Below are 19,894 nucleotides of genomic sequence, written 5' to 3'. Positions count from 1 at the left end.
TGGTTTAATGTTATTGCAGAAGGTATCAAGAATAGTAAATTAGAAAATAATACTCAGCAAAAAATGGATGTAGCTTTACTACTAGACAGTTTCAAATCTTCTTCTGTCTGGCTGCCTCTTACCCATTACATCTAGACCTGGTAAGAAGGAAAAGTGGAGAGGTGTGAAAAGCCAGAGCACAGAACCCACATGAGGAGAGAGAGACCGTTTTTGACTAGGTGCATCTGCACATGGGCAAACCTCTTTCTACTGAACATTCCAGTCATCTGTGTCTTTGGTGCTTCAAAGAGAAGGATGTAGTTCTGAGCCATTCCCACTACTATGAGCAACTAACCCAAAGCTACTCATGAGGAAAGAAATCCCTGGATAGTAAAAGTTTCTGATGGCACTGTTTCAGAGTTCACCCCAAGTGAAGAGCCCGCCTTATTTTTTAACAACATTGAGATGTTCACTATCCATTAGATTATCTTTCTCTGACATACACGTGCAGGACAAATTAACTGCAAAGGTTTCAGCTATAGGAGTTATGGAGAAATAGCATGCTTTGCAGTAGCTCTTTTCTAATGTTGAGACAAGGTAATTTTGAGGACCTTTCTGCTCTGAGGAATTTAAGGTGTTTTCAGAAAACTTTTCATTCCCACCTACTACTTAATTGCTCTTAAAAATGTGTACACAGTGATCTCCTATTAGACACTTTACAGTTATGCTCATCCTGTGGTTTTGGTTTTACTGCTTGTGAAAATTGACATTTTTATAGGGACTGGACCACTGCTGACCTTTATACTTGTCCTCTGAAAAGAGGAAAAGATCTTCAAATCTTGCATATAAAATTCAATTGTTCAAAAAAAGAAACAAAACAAAACAAAACAAAAAACACCACATCATATCCTGATACAAATCTCAATGCCCAAAAAACAGAGAATTTTAAGACAATATAGATGGTTTACACAATCTACTGAGGCCCATTCTTCTAGCATTTTGTCACATGGGAAAATATCTAATGCTCATTTGGATGATCCCACTATTTTTCACATGAGCCTAGTCCCCTGTGGGATTTTTCAGGCATTTAGTATTCTCAGCTTGAAAAATTGCTTCCTAAATTATTATTTTTTTTCTGTTGATACTCACTTTGTATCATCAGTGCTGGACTGGAAAAGAAACAGTTCTGACTGGTGTTCTATTAGTTTAGTTTACTAAATTAGTTTAGTTTACTAAATTAGTTTAATTAGTTTTTATTGTCTTGTATTACGTATTTGACTACTGTTTTTCTAAGCTCTATTACTTTTAGCCCCAAACTCAATTTATTTCCCCTAAAAAATAACAACAATAAAAAAGCCTACACTCTGTGTAGCAACAAGTGTATAAATCTAAACACAAGTAAGCAAAAGAAGAAGAAAATAAGAAATATTATTTAATATTTAGACTATAAGTGACCCAAAAAAATCTAAGAATTGATTCTCCTGTTTTTTAGAAGGGCTGTGATCCATATTCCTGGTGGTACAAACATGAGGAGCTTGGCGGTATATATGAATAATTCTACACGCAAGAATGGTGCCGTAGAATTTGCTGGAAATACACATTCTTGTGTAAAGTTAATAGAGCTACTCCAGAATGTAAATTTACTTACATGCATCACTGGTTGCAGGATAGGAAGCTGATGTTACATATTCTAGTCCATATAATAACAACTCGCTCATCTCGCACAAACTGTATACTTCCATACAGTGTATCTGGGTTACTTTTGAGAAAAATAAGAATTTTAATCATAATTAGTCAGCACAAAATTAACAAGTGTTACAAGAAGGCACAGGTTTCTGTTGCTCTAAGTTTGATACTTGACTGTACAAAAAAAAAAAAGAAATTGCTGCCTCAACAGAGGCTTAGATTTTTATCAACCTAGTTTCACTTAAAACAAACACAGCTCACCTCCCTACCTTAAATCCTGGAGAATTCAGCAGGATGCAAGCATATTAAGCTTCTGGAAGATAGAAATAATACATCTGAGAACCTACCAGTGCAAGAAACCTACCTATTAAAGTAGCCTATGGTACAAATAACAGGCATTAAATGGGGGAGAAAAATGATAGTTATATAAGTTGCTCATGAAACAAAACAGAATTTAAATGAGAATTATTTCTCATTGTATACACAGCCATATTTTTCTCTATATCTATAGAGTTATATAAAGACAGATATGTACATATTCTCTCTGTAAAGTATCGTCTTTATTAAATTCTGTGTGTAAAATCCCAGGCAATTCCCTTTCTGCAAGGTTAACATTTTATGCCTCAATTCATGGTAGCCATCTCCACATTTAATGAGCAAAGCTCACACAGCTAAAAATATCTCCTCTCATTGCTTATTAACTCAATTTAGCTAAAAATTGAGTACCCTCAGACTTCACTGCAGGGAAAGGGTGTGGTATTCAGCACCTCTGGGATGAGAACATGGAGTCTGATTCCTTCTCTATGTATGCATATATATGTTTAATATGCACCATACACATAAAATACATATTATATTGACCTAAAGAAAAGTTGTAGATACTCAGTATGAAGAAATATGATCACGCTATACACGATTCAGTGTAAGCAAACAGATTTTTGCCTGCAAACCTATTAGCTCAAATAGGTTTTGTGCAAACCTCTTTATCTAAGAATGAAGCCTTTAATGATCGGGGTTTTCTTCTAAGCTAGTTGAATCCCAAGTTATTTATGTCACAGAAGGACACTGTAACAATTTAGCTGAGTATTGTTTTAAAGTTAAAGCAATGAGGGAAATCCAGTAGCCATAACCTTTATTGTAACCCTCTCTTAATTTCAACTGCCCGGGGTGAGATGAAAGTAGAGATTATAAAATGTTGCAATGAACTTATAGACTCTAAAGTAACATGACTTTTATAATTAAAATTATATTACTGCACTGTGATCCAACTTTATTTTAAATTCCAGATAGCCCACATTTAAGGCTTTTGACACTGTTTCCCACAGCATTCTCCTCAAGAAACTGGCTGTTCGTGGCTTGGACTGGCATACGCTTCATTGGGTTAGAAACTGGCTGGATAGCTGGGCCCAAAGAGTTGTGGAGAATGGAGTCAAATCCAGCTGGAGGCCGGTCACTAGTGGTGTCCAGCAGGGCTCGGTGCTGGGGCCAGTTCTCTTTAATATCTTTATTGATGATCTGAATGAGGGGATCGAGTGCACCCTCAGTAAGTTTGCAGATGACACCAAGTTATGTGCGTGTGTTGATCTGCTCGAGGGCAGGAAGGCTCTGGAGGAGGATCTGGAAAGGCTGGACAGATGGGCTGAGGTCAACTATATGAAGTTCAACAAGACCAAGTGCTGGGTCCTGTACCTGGGGCGCAACAACCCCAAGCAGAGCTACAGGCTGGGAGATGAGTGGTTGGAAAGCTGCCTGGCAGAGAAGTACCTGGGAGTATTGGTTGATAGTCGGCTGAATATGAGCCAGCAGTGTGCTCAGGTGGCCAAGAAGGCCAACAGCATCCTGGCTTGCATAAGAAGCAGTGTGGCCAGCAGGGCTAGGGAAGTGATCGTCCCCCTGTACTCGGTGAGGCCGTACCTCGAGTACTGTGTTCAGTTCTGGGCCCCTCACTACAAGGACATTGAGGTGCTCGAGTGAGTCCAGAGAAGAGTGACGAAGCTGGTGAGGGGTCTGGAGAACAAGTCCTACAAGGAGCGGCTGAGGGAGCTGGGTTTGTTCAGCCTGGAGAAGAGGAGGCTCAGGGGTGACCTTATCGCTCTTCATCAGTACCTTAAAGGAGGCTGTAGCGAGGTGGGGGTTGGTCTGTTCTCCCATGTGCCTGGTGACAGGACGAGGGGAAGGGGCTAAAGTTGCACCAGGGGTGTTTTAGGTTGGATATTAGGAAGAAATTCTTTACTGAGAGGGTTGTTAGACATTGGAACGGGCTGCCCAGGGAAGTGGTGGAGTCACCATCCCTGGAGGTCTTTAAAAGATGTTTAGATGTAGAGCTTAGTGATATGGTTTAGTGGAGGACTTGTTAGTGTTAGGTCAGAGGTTGGACTCGATCTTGAGGTCTCTTCCAACCTAGAAATTCTGTGATTCTGTGATTCTGTGAAGTCCTGCTGCATTTGTTGGGAGTCTTGGTACACAGGGCAGGCACAAAGATTTCTGCAGTTTACCAGGTTTATCAGGTGAGACTGAGCAACATCTGCAATGCACTGGGTTTGTAGCCTTAGCAAACAGTTGTCTTTGGTAAGATGTACAACATATGCCTGTTTAAAGATTCATTCTTCAGTTTCAGGTTTCTGGAATTGCTGTAAATTTTACGCACCAGGCTACAGACCAAATCCTGCCTTGTGAGCAATAGACACACAGAGTCAAGCAGCATGAATCTGCCAGAGGCTCAAAGAATGAGTCAGCTTTTTTGGAGCCAATCCATAATACTGGAGTCCACAACTTACTTAGGTTATGATACACCATGCCACATTTTCCCTGATCTAATCCATTGTCATAACATTTGCCCATATGCAATACTTCCAATATGTTCATCACTCAGCCCATCATTCAGCACATTTCCCTGATGAACAGCCTCCTCTCCTAGTAATATTTCATTATTCACATTGTAAGCATATCCACTGCTAGTCACATAGAAATTACTACTGCTTGTCCATTTCATTCCTCCTTGCTTAAGAAATGTCAGAAGCAAACCTCAAGTACAGTCAACTAGAAAACAGTTTTTACAAGAAGCACAAAGACTCTGGGAATCTCCAGTCAGCTGTAAAGGTTAAAACATGATTTACTCTACGGGATAGCATTTCTGGCAGAGTTGGGTATGCTACAGTCAAACATCCACAGCTCCAATAATAAAAGTTTTATTTTAATTAAATGAATTAGATAAATGTAGTAAAAGGTCTCGAAGGCTAACCTTTTCCACTGCTTCAGTGGAACTCTGCAAACTGGTGCAGGAAAGACATTGCCAAAGTGTAATCACATTAATTAGTGTGAACCCATTAAAAAAAAATGTAAAAACAGGAAACACAGGTCAATGTGAATTTAAACACTTTCCATTCAAGGACTCAAGAGGCTGTGGACACCTATGCTAGGGAGCTTCACAGAGCCATAAACACTGGAAACATTTACTGTCACCACTGGAGGCAGCCCTAAGACATGTAAGGCACTTTCAAAAATAGTCCTACTGTTGGGACGCAAGCCAAAGGCACATCAGAGCTGGGTGTGTTTCTTCCTATACATCATTACACTCAGCAGCATGCTCATACCTTGTGTGGTCCCAAAATATATGAATGGAGTGCAAGCCTCCATACAATGTGTGAAGTGCCTTCACACTTTTTCTGTAGCCCAGCAGGAATGGGGATGCAGCTCTTCTCTTTGCAGGTAACTGCTTGTGTGTTCCTTGCAGAAAAGTAAAGAAAAAAAATATGAAACCTATATTCCGTCAATATATTCTAGTACCTTGCTCACATTAAAATGTTGAACAAGGTATCAACTGCTTACTGACTCCATAGCAGCCATTTTTTATTGCCTTTTTTACCAAGCTTTGACTGATAGAGCATCCTGAATTTCATGTACCAGGAATGGTACTATATACACAAGAAAGTCCCCATTCAACCTCACATCCATAAAAATTTCATGGTCATTTCTGTATGCCCTGTATCATGTCCTACTAAAGGTCTACTTTACATAAATGCACTGCTATGAGAAATTGAATTTAGTAAGTGACTGCAGCCCCCCAACCCCCTCAAAGATTTTACTTAAGACAAAATCATTAGCTTACTGAAAGTGTTAGAGGTGACCTCTGGAATAAAATATAATGTGGTAGTAAAGGGGTTAGTATCTAAAGATACATTCACATCCAAAACATAGTAATAACTCAGAAAATGGCAATCATTTTCTAAATCTCCTGTGCAGAATACGGCTAGTGTTTCTTTGACTATCTCTTTAAGGAGCTGAGTTACAAAAGTAAAAGTTCTCTTGAGAAATGTTGTAATAAATCCTTACTGACTTGTCTTTTAAGCAGGGAAAAAAAAAAATCCATTTATGAAAAGGCTTCAAGGCAAAATGTTACCTGATTTTAGATTCGAACTTTTTATTTATTAGAAGAGATATAAAGTTGTCTCTAGGTTCTTGATGTTACTTGTTCTGAGCAGTGGAAGTAGTGAGTTACTCCAGGGGAAACGTCTTCCATTTTCACATTGTTGATCTTGAAATATTGTATAGAATATATACACAAAGTCATGTCAATCAGATTAGTACTAATCCAAGATACAAATCACACACACGCGTAGTAGTGCTGTGTAGGCATTGCAAAGTATCAGCAGTATCTGATTTGCAACAGATAAGTTCAATTCATTATGACCCCTGTTTGGGGACTGAAATGTCAGCATATCTGTCAAACCCCTCAAAGGGAGCAAGGTTTTCCTGTTTTGGTTTGCTTTATGTTGTTATACTAAACTCTTTTGTTGTTACAGTAAGCTTTTTTGTTGTTACAGTAAGCTCTTTTGGGTTTTGTTTTATAACCAGTGCCTTCAAGCTTCAAAAAAAGATATTTTTTCTACTGAAACATTTGATCAACCTACATAGCAAAATAGAAAGTTCAGGATTTACTGCCTTTGTTTCCAGAGCAGTCCCAGCAAATATTCTCTAGAACTTTGATATCTGAAATGTCAGGCCAGGTTGGATGAGGCTTTGAGTAACCTGGTCTAGCAGAAGGTGTCCCTGTCAATGGCAGGGGTGTTGGAGCTAGATGGTCTTTAAGGTCCCTTCCAACGCAAACCATTCTATGATTCTATGATTCTATGATTCTATGATTCTATGATTCTATGATTCTATGTCTGTTGTTTTCACTAATAAAAAAGCTAAATTGTGGAAGCAAAATGACAGTGGAAATTTCAAGATTCCACCAGTGTTTTAATATGCCCATCACCTAAAATGATCTAAAAATTCTGTAGGTAGTCCTGCAGGAAGTAATAGAAGCTTTGTGTCCAAAACAAGTGTTGAAATATCCATGGAAAATCCTCCAGTACAAAGGAAATGGGATAAAACCTGTTTTCAAGCTACATCTAATATCTACAGCCAAATAATAAAATACTTTCCCACTGATTAAATGGAAACTAAGCCTTCTATATCACTGACAGCCTCAAGTTGGATTTTTCTACTTCGTAAGAGTAGGACTAAACAAGAGCTGACACAAAATGGTCCTAGAAATCAAAAAGGAAACTGTGTCTTTCCAGTAAACAGAGATAAAGGCCAGACTCTACAGACTAATCTTAGGTGGGGATGCTGGCATGCACAGCAACGGGTTTTTGAAAATCAAAATAACATCTGCTGAGTAGTACAGGGTGACCTGTGGCAAAATGGCCAATGGCATCCAAGGTCCCTAGTGAACCGCCTACCAGAAACTGTATTTATATTACAATTTTCCTTTAAGGTGTTACCTCATTGTCATTTAGGAGCAGAAGAGGCCAAGGATGCAGAAAGGGAGCTCTGCTTCCTTAGAGGCAAAAGTTGATGAATTTAGGCAAGGGACAGACCTGAGAGATAGCTTTCTGTGAGATTAACAAACTCATCTCATGCGGCAAATCATGATTTATTCTATCCCTGACTAATGGCCAGTTGCCTTAGTGTGCTGAATAAGATTTTTCTCTGCACCTAGTTGAATACTTGCCCAAGCCAAATTTTTTTTTTCCAATAACAAGCATAAGTCATCCAAAGGAAATTATGACTACATTGGTAATTTGATTGACTCATCTCATATATAACTGAAAATCTTTCAAGCCTCTTGCTCAATTCGTTCCATGTTTTTGAGTCCACAAACTTCAGCAGAAAAATAATTGCTTGGGTTGGCGAGTAGGGAACTGTAAATGCTTTCAAATTTAAAGTCAATAATTGGAGTATATATAAACATATATAAACATATATAAACATATATAAACATATAAAGCATGCAGTTCAATAAAGGTAAGTGCAAACTGCTACTCTTACATAGGAACAATCAAGTGCATAATTATGAAACAGAGGAAGACTAAATAAACAGAAATACTGCAAAAAAGGACTCACAATTAAAAGCTTCAGGAACTTCCTGGAGTCAACAGTAAAATTTCACTACCTGCTTATCCCACTTACCTGTAAAATGGAGCTTCTTTCACCCAAGCTTTACATATACCTTAGAAAGGCTAAAGATCCGTCAACACATTATTTCCTTTAGGGTGCCAATCTTCAAAAACGAAACTAACCAGAAATTGTCCAAAAAGACAGAATCAAAGGTAGAAAAAATTGAATACACATATGTAGTGGGTTTATGTGGCAAGGTTTTGGTAGCAGGGGGCCATAGGGGTGGCTTCTGTGAGAAGGATCTAGAAGCTGCCCCATGTTTGGTAAGGGCCCCACTGCTGACCAGAGCCGAGTCAATAAGCGATGTTGTTTTGTGCCTCTGTGAAAGCATATTTAAGACAGGAAAAAAACGTTGCGCCACACAGCAGCTGGGAGAGCGAGAGTGAGGAACAGCCTTGCAGGTGCCAAGGTCAGTGCAGAAGGAGGGGGAGAGGTGCTCCAGGCACCGGAGCAGAAGTCCCCTGTGGCCTGTGGTGAGGACCATGGTGAAGCAGGATGTCCCCCTGCAGCCCATGGAGTACCACGGTGGAGTAGGGTTCCACGCTGCAGCCCGTGGAGGAGACCACGGTGGAGCAGGTGGCCCTGCACCGATGGAGGCTGCCGCCTGTGGAAGACCCCTGCTGGAGCAGACTCCGGGCCGGACCTGTAGCCCATGAAGAGGAGACCACGCAGGAGCAGGTGACCTGGAAGGAGCTGCTGCCCGTGGGGGAGCCAGGTTGGAGAAGTTTTCTCCTGAGGGATGGACCCCGTGGACCCATATCTGGAGCAGTTCTGGAAGAGCTGCTGCCTGTGGAAAGCCCACACCAGATCAGTTCATCAAGGACTGTATCCCATGGGAGGGACCCCACAGCACAGGGGACGAGAGTGACCAAGAAGGAGCGGCAGAGAAGAAGCGCTGTAGACTGACCATAAACCCCATTCCCCCATTCCCCTGTGCCTCTCGGGGGGAGGAGGTGGAAGAGGGTGGATGGGGGGGAAGATGCTTTTGGTTTCTTTCCTTTGTTTCTCACTTCTCTCGCTTGTTAGTAATAAGCAATAAATCTTACTATCTCCCTATGCCGAGTTTGTTTTGCCTGTTACAATAATTACTGTGTGATCTTCTTGTCCTTATCTCAACCTTTGAGCCCTTTTCATCGTATTTTCTCCCTGCTCCTCTTTGAGGAGGGGGAGTGAGAGAGAGGCTGTGGTGGAGCTTGGCTGCCCACTTGAGCAGAAACACCACAACATACCAAAAAAAAAATAAAAAAAAATAAAATAGAGAGAGAGAGAGAAAAGAAAAAAAGAAGAGCTGAAGTTCAGATTACTGAATTGAAGGTTGAAAAAAGATGGGGTAACAATTTTGAGATATGTTAAATAGAAAAAAAAATGTGCTTTGTGTTCTCTGATGAATTAAAATAAGTAATGAGTTTACATTAAGGAAAGAAAATATCAGGTAAACATGAAGGGGAAAAATCTGTTTAATTAGAAGAATAATTAGGCAGTAGAATAGAGGATGATTTCAGAAGCTGATAGACCCACTTGGATGTTTAAAAAAATAATGCATGTAAACACCTACAAGAGAGGTTCTCAGTATAACTGAATCTGTGAGAAGACTAGACCACAGGACCTTGCAAGGACCTTTCTAGCCATATTTACTATGATTATATAATTTTACAGTTTCGGTATAAAGCTTTGACATTTGTAACATACATAAAATATATGTAATTACTCTACTTAGGGATGGATTTTATGTCTCCATTCTTGGAAAGATTAGCCATTATTTGGGGGAAATGTGAGAGACAATTAAGCTTATCTCAGAATGAGAGGAAGCAATGGTCGCTACCGCACCAAATGCATGCTACACATCATGCCAGTCAGAAACTAAGCTACATGAAGAGATTGGCATATTCACTGTGGACATATTGCATTTTCAGAGATCTGCTTGCTGTTTGCAGAAGCTCTCATTTCACAACCAAAGGCTAAAATGCCAGATGCATAAACACAGAGGGTAGCAGGAGGTCTGACAGGCCAAGAAGCAGTTTTGAGTTCCAGAGACGAAGCTAAGAGGATTGTTGAACAAAAAGCAGGCTGTAAGAGAGTGAAAGAAAGAAAGAAAGAAAGAAAGAAAGAAAGAAAGAAAGAAAGAAAGAAAGAAAGAAAGAAAGAAAGAAAGAAAGAAAGAAAGAAAGAAAGAAAGAAAGAAAGAAAGAAAGAAAGAAAGAAAAAGGAAGGAAGGAAGGAAGGAAGGAAGGAAGGAAGGAAGGAAGGAAGGAAGGAAGGAAGGAAGGAAGGAAGGAAGGAAGGAAGGAAGGAAGGAAGGAAGGAAGGAAGGAAGGAAGGAGAAGATTAGATTATTAGATTATTAAGTAAGGAAACTTTAGTGTTATCCAGTTAAAAATGCATTAGGATGAACTTCTCATAAATTATGATTCTATCAAGAAATGAGTGAAAGATCTGACTTTCCCTTGCTCATATAAGCAATGTTCATCACGACAAATACAGTGAAAGCATTTTAATCAAAACAAGTTAAGCAATAAACTTGTGAATGGGCATGTGGCTGTAATGTCAACTTTGGTGCAAAGCTTTTCATTTGTCTTTGAAGTTAAACACATAATTTTAAGGAAAATAGGAGCTCTGTATTTTAAATCCAATTCACCGATGTTATTAAGGTCATGATTAGTCTAACTGACTGTGAGCACACATTTAAAACTAGAACTATATTTATATTTTTTACTGAGTCACTCTGTAATGGGTGAAAATGATCTTGGAAATATACCTTAGCCACACAAGAGTTCTGTTTATCTGTCAGTAATCTGGTTTGGAAGATCTCAGATGATGCAGCAGGCCCATATTTAAATTCACTGCTAAAACAATACATAATATTTTTTTTCTTGACAACCAAGTTCTGTTTGTGTGTTGGCAATTCACTTCTGAAGGTTTAAGTCAGTTTATAAAAATGTGAAGTCTTCATTGTATTATTTTAATACAAAAAAGTGTCTGACAGCAGAAAAAAAGTAAGCTGCAGGAAGAGAACATCTGTATAGAATGTTCAGCAGTATTTTTTAAATATCATTTTCTGATATTTGAGACAGTTTGAACAAATGATTTCCTTTCCTATGACCTAGCTTCTTCTCCTGTTAATCCTCTAAAAATATTGTGCTTTCTTGTGGCAGTTCAACTCCCTGCCATGCAAATGAACATAAACCTTACTAACTCATCATTAAAACCATGTTGAAAGAGCAACAGCAGCAGTAAAAATGAGCTATGAAGAGAAGACTCCTATCAAAAAAAAAAAAAAAAAAGTTTGACAGCTGGAAGCCCTGGGTATCTGCTTTTTCTCTTCAGCAAAGATTCAAACATAACTCATTTATTCCAATGCAGTATAGAATCAATTAGTTTGAATCAATAGGGTTATTCTCAATTTATATTGATACAAGGAAGAGCAAGATTTAGCTTTTTCATTTCCATTCATTTTCCCCAAGAGTTATCAGTGACCCCTTTTACACATAGTTAGGTAGCTCATCCATTCTAATGAATTAAGAACTTAAGGAGAAGTAAAGGAGTAAAGGTTTGGGGGGGGGAAATGTTTTTTTTGTTTTTTTTTTGTTTGTTTGTTTTTTTTAATGTTGAACCTTTTGCATTCAAAACAAAGCAGGATTTTTTTTTCCTTTTTGTGGTTCCTAAAGATGACTTTTACTAATAGGCTGTGTACCTGTCTTTCTCAAAAAAAAAAAAAAAAAAAAAAAAAAAATAATTCTCTTGAGAGCAAAGACATGGTCCCCTCATTTCCCATGTTCCCTCATCATAATTCCAGAAAGACTCTTTTCAAATTACCCAACCACAGCCACGCAATGGGCAACGTGTACTGCTTCTGAATGTATTGTTTCAAGAAAAAAACACCTCCATCATAGTAACCAGGCTTTATTTCAGATTACAGTAATAATAAGTCTAAACACCTTGGCAAGACAGACCCAATACAGTAAAATAAAATGATACAGGAAAAGTAAAATAGTATTATGTCCAAAACATTAGACATATAACTACCATTGACGAGATCTTAAACTTACCATATGCAGGGTTTTAGAATCTTACTCTCCACTTATTTTTGTGAAGCTTCAGCCTGCAAGTTATTACATAGGCAAATAATGAGGCCTCCACTTGTTTCTGTCCAATACTACTATCTAACTTTTCTTATTGGACAAAGTTGTCTTCATAAAGCTAATATCCTGCAACATGTCACTCTAGTCATTTCAGTGTCCTTTATCTTTTTTATTACCTACCGATTTTTCTGCCAAGACCTTTTCGTGATTGATCTGGTACAACTTTATTAGAAACTGTTCACTTACAGAAGGCTTGAGGGGGGGTCACATTTACTCCCAATAAAATTAAACTGACAGCAATAACTTTATCCCAGAAAAAAAAAAAAAAAAAAAAAAAAAAGACTCTGTACATTTAGAATAAATGTACAATAATAGAATAAAGTAGAATAAATAATGAATGCCAAAATTACTCAGTTCTTTCTGTATCTCTTGTTTCTCCTTCAGAGAGTTAAGGTCTATATTGAGCCATGCATCTTGGTCTTGTACACATCCTTTAGTATCAGGAGATATCAGCAGTAATTGCATTAGGACCTGTGAGGTAGTTAATTGGATTTAAAATATTCTGATTGTGAATGTGGATCAGACCTAGTTTTGAATCACAGGTAGGCTGAATTGCTGGCATAGTAGTTATGCAAGAAATATTTGCTAGCTAAATTCCCCATCTGCATTTCATTCATTATCTTTTGTTACAAAAGCAATACAAATCATAAGGTAGAGTCTGAAGTCGCTTATAATTACAGTCTTTCTTCCTATGCCTGTCTTATCACACATTTCGCCCTTTCTTTTTCTTTTGTACTGCATGCACTCTAACCACCTCCCCCTACCTCCACCCCATGAGAGGTTAGATTATTACACCATTTCAGAATTAAGTAATAGGATTTCCTTTTACTCATGTGTTGTGTTCACCTCCTCACCTTTTCATTCTCTCCTGTCTGCTCTTCATAATTACTATTCTCATTTTCTTTCTGGAAACTAGCCATGAATCTGCCCAGCTTGGAATCTTCAAACTGGTTTCCACCTGAAAGTTTAACGTTGCCAATTCCTCTTCTTTGTATTACTTAATGCTAGGATTGGCCCCTGGGATTTTCATGAGAGATATGAGGAAACTCTGTGACTAAGTTTTTTGACAAATGTGAGCTGTGGAAAGACAAAGTAGAAAGGACAAAGGGAACTCTATCCTTCCTAGCAGCAAAAAAAGACCAGGCAGTTTTACACTCTGCCTGGTTGCCAATGTTAAAAAATATTTTATGCATTTAATAGGTAGATCTAGGTACAGATAGGCACTTGGAGATAATGTAGAATCACAGAATGGCCAAGGTTGGAAGGGACCTCTGAAGACCACCTAGTCCAACCTCCCGCTGAGCAGGATCACCTAGAGCTCATTGTGCAGCATGGCATCCAGGCAGGTTTTGAATATCTCCAGGGAAGGAGACTCCACAGCCTCTCTGGGCAACCTGTGCCAGGGCTCTGTAAAGAAGTTCTCCCGTTCTCCCTCCCTCCCTTCCTCCCTCCCTCCCTCCCTCCCTCCCTCCCTCCTTTCCTCCTTTTCTTTTTCTTTCTTTCTTTCTCTTTCTTTCTTTCTTTCTTGCTTGCTTGCTTCCTTCCTTCCTTCCTTTCTTCCTTCCTTCCTTTCTTCCTTTCTTTCTCCCTTCTTTTCCTTCATTCTTTCTTTCTTTCTTTCTTTCTTTCTTTCTTTCTTTCTTTCTTTCTTTCTTTCTTTCTTTCTTTCTTTCTTTCTTTCAGCAGTCCCCATATAAATAAAAATGGGGTAGCAGCATGTGATTATCAATAGCTGTCTTGTGGAAATTCTTATCAAAGAGAAAAAACATCAAATTTTGTTTAAGGATGCCTCTTGTATAGCTAGCCCAGTCCTCAGGTAAACAGTGGTGGTGAATCACTGCAGGAAGACCAGAGGTTGAACTTCCTTGTGTAAGCCACCTGCCAACAAATTTGAGGAATATCAGTAAAATAAAACATCTGTTTGTAAATAATTTGCCTAGGGGAGAGAAAAATGCTGTTTAGGGAATAAATAAGTACTCTGATGCAAATACTGTGCCTAGTTATTTCTTTGCCTCGTGACTTACTTTTGTCACACATGCTGAAAATGCTTTGTTTTTAATATCTCTAGCCCCTGGGGAAAGACACTTACTATTTTCCATTTCCTTTCCTTTCTCTCAATCACACATCCATATTTAGGGTTTCACTTCTGCTTCTTCTTCATCTTCCAGAAAGTTCAGTCACTATTTTTTAAAATTAGGAAATGTGGGGGTCAGAGAAGGTGTGCCAGGACATATATTCTATGAACACAGGTTCTGTAAACTTGTAGGTATATAACAGCAAGATGTTGACATCTTCACCACACCACTCCAACAGCAAAAATGAATTAATTCCTTTTATCCCCTAGAAACCAACTGCAAAGCATTGCAGTCTGCAGTCTTTTCTTCCACACTAGGGATCTTTTCCTCCCTGCTTGGATTAGGGAGAGATACGACATACCCATCTGTTTAAACGTGCTTCTGATTAACATGCTGTCAGCCATCCTGAAAACATTTGCATATTAACTAACTAATGTGAAACTTAAGCTAATTAATGAGTGCATGCACACACTTGTGCAAGCGTGTTTGTATGCAGCAGTCGGTATGCATGTATGTGCACAGGTACCAAGGAGGGATTTTCACCTGTGGGAAAGCAGAGGAGCCACCCCCAGGGCAGCTGGGAGCCCCACGGGTCACAAGACATGTTTTGTTCCTCCACTGGATCCAGCACAGCAGCAGCAATACTTCTCTGTGATAAGTTGTTAGGTTTGTCATGTCTGCACCCACTGATGTAGAAATTATGAAAGTGGCACCAAGAGCAATGATGGAAGGATAATTAAGAAATAATTAACAAGAATAATTTGTGAGGGGCCAAGGGACAAGGGCTTTTATTTCATCAGCTGGTGTAAGTGACTAAATAGGTACACAACACTGCTGTAAAAGTTGTGTTTTTTTAATTGAGAGGTGGGAAGGCGTAGAGGGAGTAATTACCAATTACTTTATTTCTTTTGTTCTTTTCTCAGACTAACTTGCATGACCAAGTAGTTTACCCCAAGACAAGCAGTTAACAAATTACCTACCTCCACTCAGTAGAGTAGCTCTGGCAACATGATGATATTTGATGTGGAACACAGCTGCACAGATACAAGGGAAGAGCAGAAGCAGAATAATAGGCTCTCTGCACTACCCTGGGTAGGGGGTATGATGGGGGGGGGAGGGAAAGAAGTCTTACTGTATCGCCTGTCAGCTATCTTGCTGCTCCTCTTTCATTTGAAAACATTTATTGTTTCAGAAACGGGAGGAAAAAAAAAAGGAATTTTCTCATGATATTTTGTGATTTGCTTTGGTTTCAGGAACTGAGAAAGATTACAGCCTCTCTGTAAGAGATACATGCTGTAAGACTTGCCTTCAGCCAGTCACATCTTCCTACCAGATGACTACCCGCTTACCCCCCGTGGCAGAGGCAGCTTGCCTCACTATCTTGCAGTTCCCTGCTGCTGGTGAAAGTTGTTGTCCTGTGCCTACATGGCTGTACGGCTGTACGGCTGAAAATTAATTTCACAGTAAGAAAGTAAGTCCCATTGATCTTGTGCTCTCCCCTGAAAATGAGCTAACATCTTTCAAGTATTGTACCTGGTGTATCTTCTTACTTGCAAGTCTTGTGGTTACCACTGGAGTTCCTGCATGTGGATGGCAGCCTACTGTCAATCTTACCATGGCCAGGACCTGCTTCTCCTGCCCTAGATTAAGAAACAAGACACTAGCTTTTTCCCAGGGTAGTTCCAAGCCCTAAATCTGTTGCTTTTCCTTCAGGGTACATTGATATCTGTTTCCCTGCATTTCCTTCTGACATTGCCTTTGTATTTGGCCTCTGCTAGAAATCTGATTAAAAAGATACCAACAGAAAAATGATTCAGAGGCATAAAACTAGCCCAAAACATACAATAAGCCCAAGAAAAAAACTTCTGATTTTAAAATACCTCACAAAGAAAGAACCAAAATCCCAGGTCAGCATCTGAGCTGTAGATTTCATGCCAGATTTCCAGGCCAGTACAGCATGAGCACATTTCTGGGAAGTATCCAAGGCTTTGAATACTTTTCTAGACCTTTCAAGTTCATCAAGCATTAATGACTGTATGAAAAATGCAAATTAAATACCATATGTGAATTCAGAATTAAAGTCTTATAGAGAACAATGTGGAAATATATATTCCAGATGCATTCCTGCTTGGAGGCTAAAAGAAGAGCAGCTTTCAGGATCTTGCCAGGTTTCCCTGTTGTAATTTTATCCTCTCTTTGAACAGCTCTCTATGTAAATGATGACAGGGCAGTTAAGCACAGTGATTGTTAAACACTTCCTACTGTTCAGTGCGTTTTTTATCAGTTTTTCAAATTCAGCGTCTTTATCTGTACTGCCTTTCAGTCAGTGCAAAGTGGCTGCTTCTCACTAGCTCCAACAAATATCTGCTCTGTAACTTTGATCTTTCCACTGTCATAAGTATTATGCGATATAGAAGTTCGGCTTCTAACAGCTGAGAAGTGGATCCCGTCATGTGCTAGATGCATATTCATATCTTGTACCCAGTCCTATTTTCTTCAGCTCAGGAAGCAGAAGCAAGTCACCCAGCAGTGCACCAGGGGCCAAGGTCTTGCCTGCACTGGGCTGGAGAGTCTTATAATCACAACCAGGTTTCCCCAGTGCCCCTACAATATAGCACATACCAATGAAACCAATTGTCAGCAAACATTCAGCAGTGATCACATCACTTGTGCAGATTGCACTTGACCTAAGCAAAGTTAATTGTCATGTAGTCTCTATACATGTCTCAGTAACAAGCATTTCCAAAGGAAGACAGGAAACTCCCTAAGTCCTTATTTTCCAAATAGGCTGGGGCAGATGGAATTTCTCAACTGCTGTTGTACCATTTGTAGATAGTGAAATATCTACAAATGTCTTGTGAAACATCGGTCAGTGAATTTTCAGATTCACTGGCACTACACAGAGAAGAAGCAGTTTCTGGCTATGGTAGCCTTCTAAACACATAGACGGACATTACATAACTTATACTAAATTAGTGACTGATGTAGTTGACCTCTCCTTAAAAAAAAAAAAAAAAAAAAAAAAAAAAAAAGGACTTTTAAAATGAATTCTTCCTGAAAAGTTCAAAAAAACTATTTTCAGAACCACCACTACCACAATTCTGCAGTTTTGCTATAAAATGTTATACTGCTATACTTAATCAATCAATAAATAAACAAATAAAAGAGTTTTTTTGTCATTGGTGTTAAAATAGTTTTAACTGAAACAAAAATAAAACAAACAAACAACAAAAACAAACAAACAAACAAAAAGCGAACACTTGATTCTGGTGCCATGTAAGAAATAACTGAAAATACTTTCCATGGGTTTGATTCACTCTCTCAAAAACTGTGTTCTACAAAATCTCAGAGCTATCATAAGGGGACAAGTGCAAAATGGCTGCATGAGATGAGGGCCATCAACTAATAAAAAATAGCTAGGTATAGGTTTAAGCTGGAAGTTAGATGAAGGTTTCTCATTCATTAAAGAGCTGAAGTTCAGGCTCAGGAGCAGTTTTCCCATAGGAACTAAGGAGAAGTAAACCTAAAAACTTTAACATGGATTTTACCACACATATGAGAAAGATTAGGAGATCTGATATTTCACAAAGCAATAGACTGGTTTGTATAACACAGTAACTCCCATTCTTTCTAAATCTCCCATGACAGTCACCATTTAGAAGAATAATTTCAGGAGCTATGGAACAAAAAACTCATAAAGAGTTATATATACAGCTTATAACTAGATCTCTGCATGCATGCGGAAAACAACTGAAGATAAAATTAGTTGCTGTATTGGACAGAGTAGAGGTGCTCTCAATAGAGGAATAATCTTTGTAGTGCTGTTATAATTTCCTACAGAAAAAGATAGCAAAGTAGTCCTGCACAGTCCTGTAGAAGCATTGCTCATTGGTTATATCATAAATGGTTTGAACTCTGCCATGATAGGGCTTCATGAGAGAACAAGAATTGTTAGGTATTGTGTAAAAATCTCTACTCTGCCCAATGATTCTAAAAGATCTGCAGCAAAATAAGAACAAAGGGAATAAAACTGGGGCTAGAGGTTATTGTGAAAACTTTAACTTTACTAATAAAATGCTTGAGGCTCTCAGCCACCCTATTGACAAACAGCAATCTGCATGAGAATTTACACTGTGGCAATGATCCCAGAACACAAGGCAAATTTTCTGAAAGCAAGATTTTTTGGTTATCTTTAAGAAAAAAATAAAGAAATCCAAAGCTATACTAACTGTGCCAAAATGAACTTTATTCTTAAGAATAGCTTACCAGCATCACTGTGTCTTGTCCTCTGCTAATACAGACATAAAAAACACTCATAAGCCCATACCAGATACCAGCAGGTTTTGGCTTTCAAGAGCTCCTGTCCCTTTCTGTCCTTCCAGAAGAGCCCCATCCTTGTGAGCATGGATGGGTCACACAAGTTCTGGTGGCACCCACCAAGAGGATGAGGTGATGAGAAATGGGGATACTTCCTATCCTCTCACAAGCATGATGAATTGGGCAAAGCTTTTGATTATTGTTAACAAATGAAAACAAGCAAATCTTTCTGACTTTCACCCTTCAAGGTTTTCTTTAGTCTTCCTCTGGCTTGGCTCCCCTAGTCTCACCAGGCCAGTGCTGTAGCATATTTTTCTGATATCATCTAGAGTGACTCCTTTATTTCCTTGCAAAGAGCCAACCGAAATTTCTGAAGTGGGAACATCATTCTCCTAGGAACAGGGCTATATCTCCCATCTGTTTTGAAAGAGGCAGACAGATTCATCAGATGATAACCTATTGTGACTATCCAGATTTCCTGTAGTTCTGAACACTTGAGAAAACTGCAAAAGCTGGATATAAGGAGAAGGTAGCCACTACTGGCAGGTTTATAGGTGTTTTTATTTTTTATTCCACACAACATGAGTGGCCACCTCAGCAGTTTAGAAGTTGTACTTCACTTTTCTTTGGTTCTTTTATCTTGAAACTTGACAGTGATAATCATAGCAAAATTACTATCATGTTCAGATGATATTGATACTTGTTTGTCCAACTCTGTGAAGCTCACCACATGGTGCTTTTTAGCACCCTTAACAGCACAACTGCAAGAGAACAAAGCATACATATTACCTGAGCAGCTGGTACAGACCAACCAATGTAAACAAGAGAGAAAACTAACATAGTGCAGGACTTTTTATATACACAGTGTAGGTTACAATACCTTAGAGAATTTGGGTTAAAAGATTGCACAGATAGATGTTCAATGATACACAGTGGCCTTTCATTGATAATGTATGACATCATATACAATAAAGAAGGGGAAAACTGGTTGAAATTGTATTTAGAATTACATTTTTCTTTGTACTGACACCCTTGAGAAAGCAGCCTATGGTAATATAAAAAGGACCATATTGACCGCTTCTTGCTTTTGGCATTTGGACCGGCAATAACTGTCCCTTTTTATTAATATTGTTTTTATCTAGAGCTGTAATGACCATCCTACATAGGTGAAATGAAAGACATTTATTTCATGCTTAACACCTCACTGGAAAAAAAAAAAAAAAAAAAAAAAAAAAAAAATAAATGTATTGCACT

The sequence above is a fragment of the Aythya fuligula genome, chromosome 3, assembly GCF_009819795.1.
Source record: "Aythya fuligula isolate bAytFul2 chromosome 3, bAytFul2.pri, whole genome shotgun sequence".
Classification (NCBI taxonomy): domain Eukaryota; kingdom Metazoa; phylum Chordata; class Aves; order Anseriformes; family Anatidae; genus Aythya; species Aythya fuligula.
The sequence above is the reverse complement of the archived record's forward strand: the minus strand, read 5'-3'. Positions refer to the sequence as shown.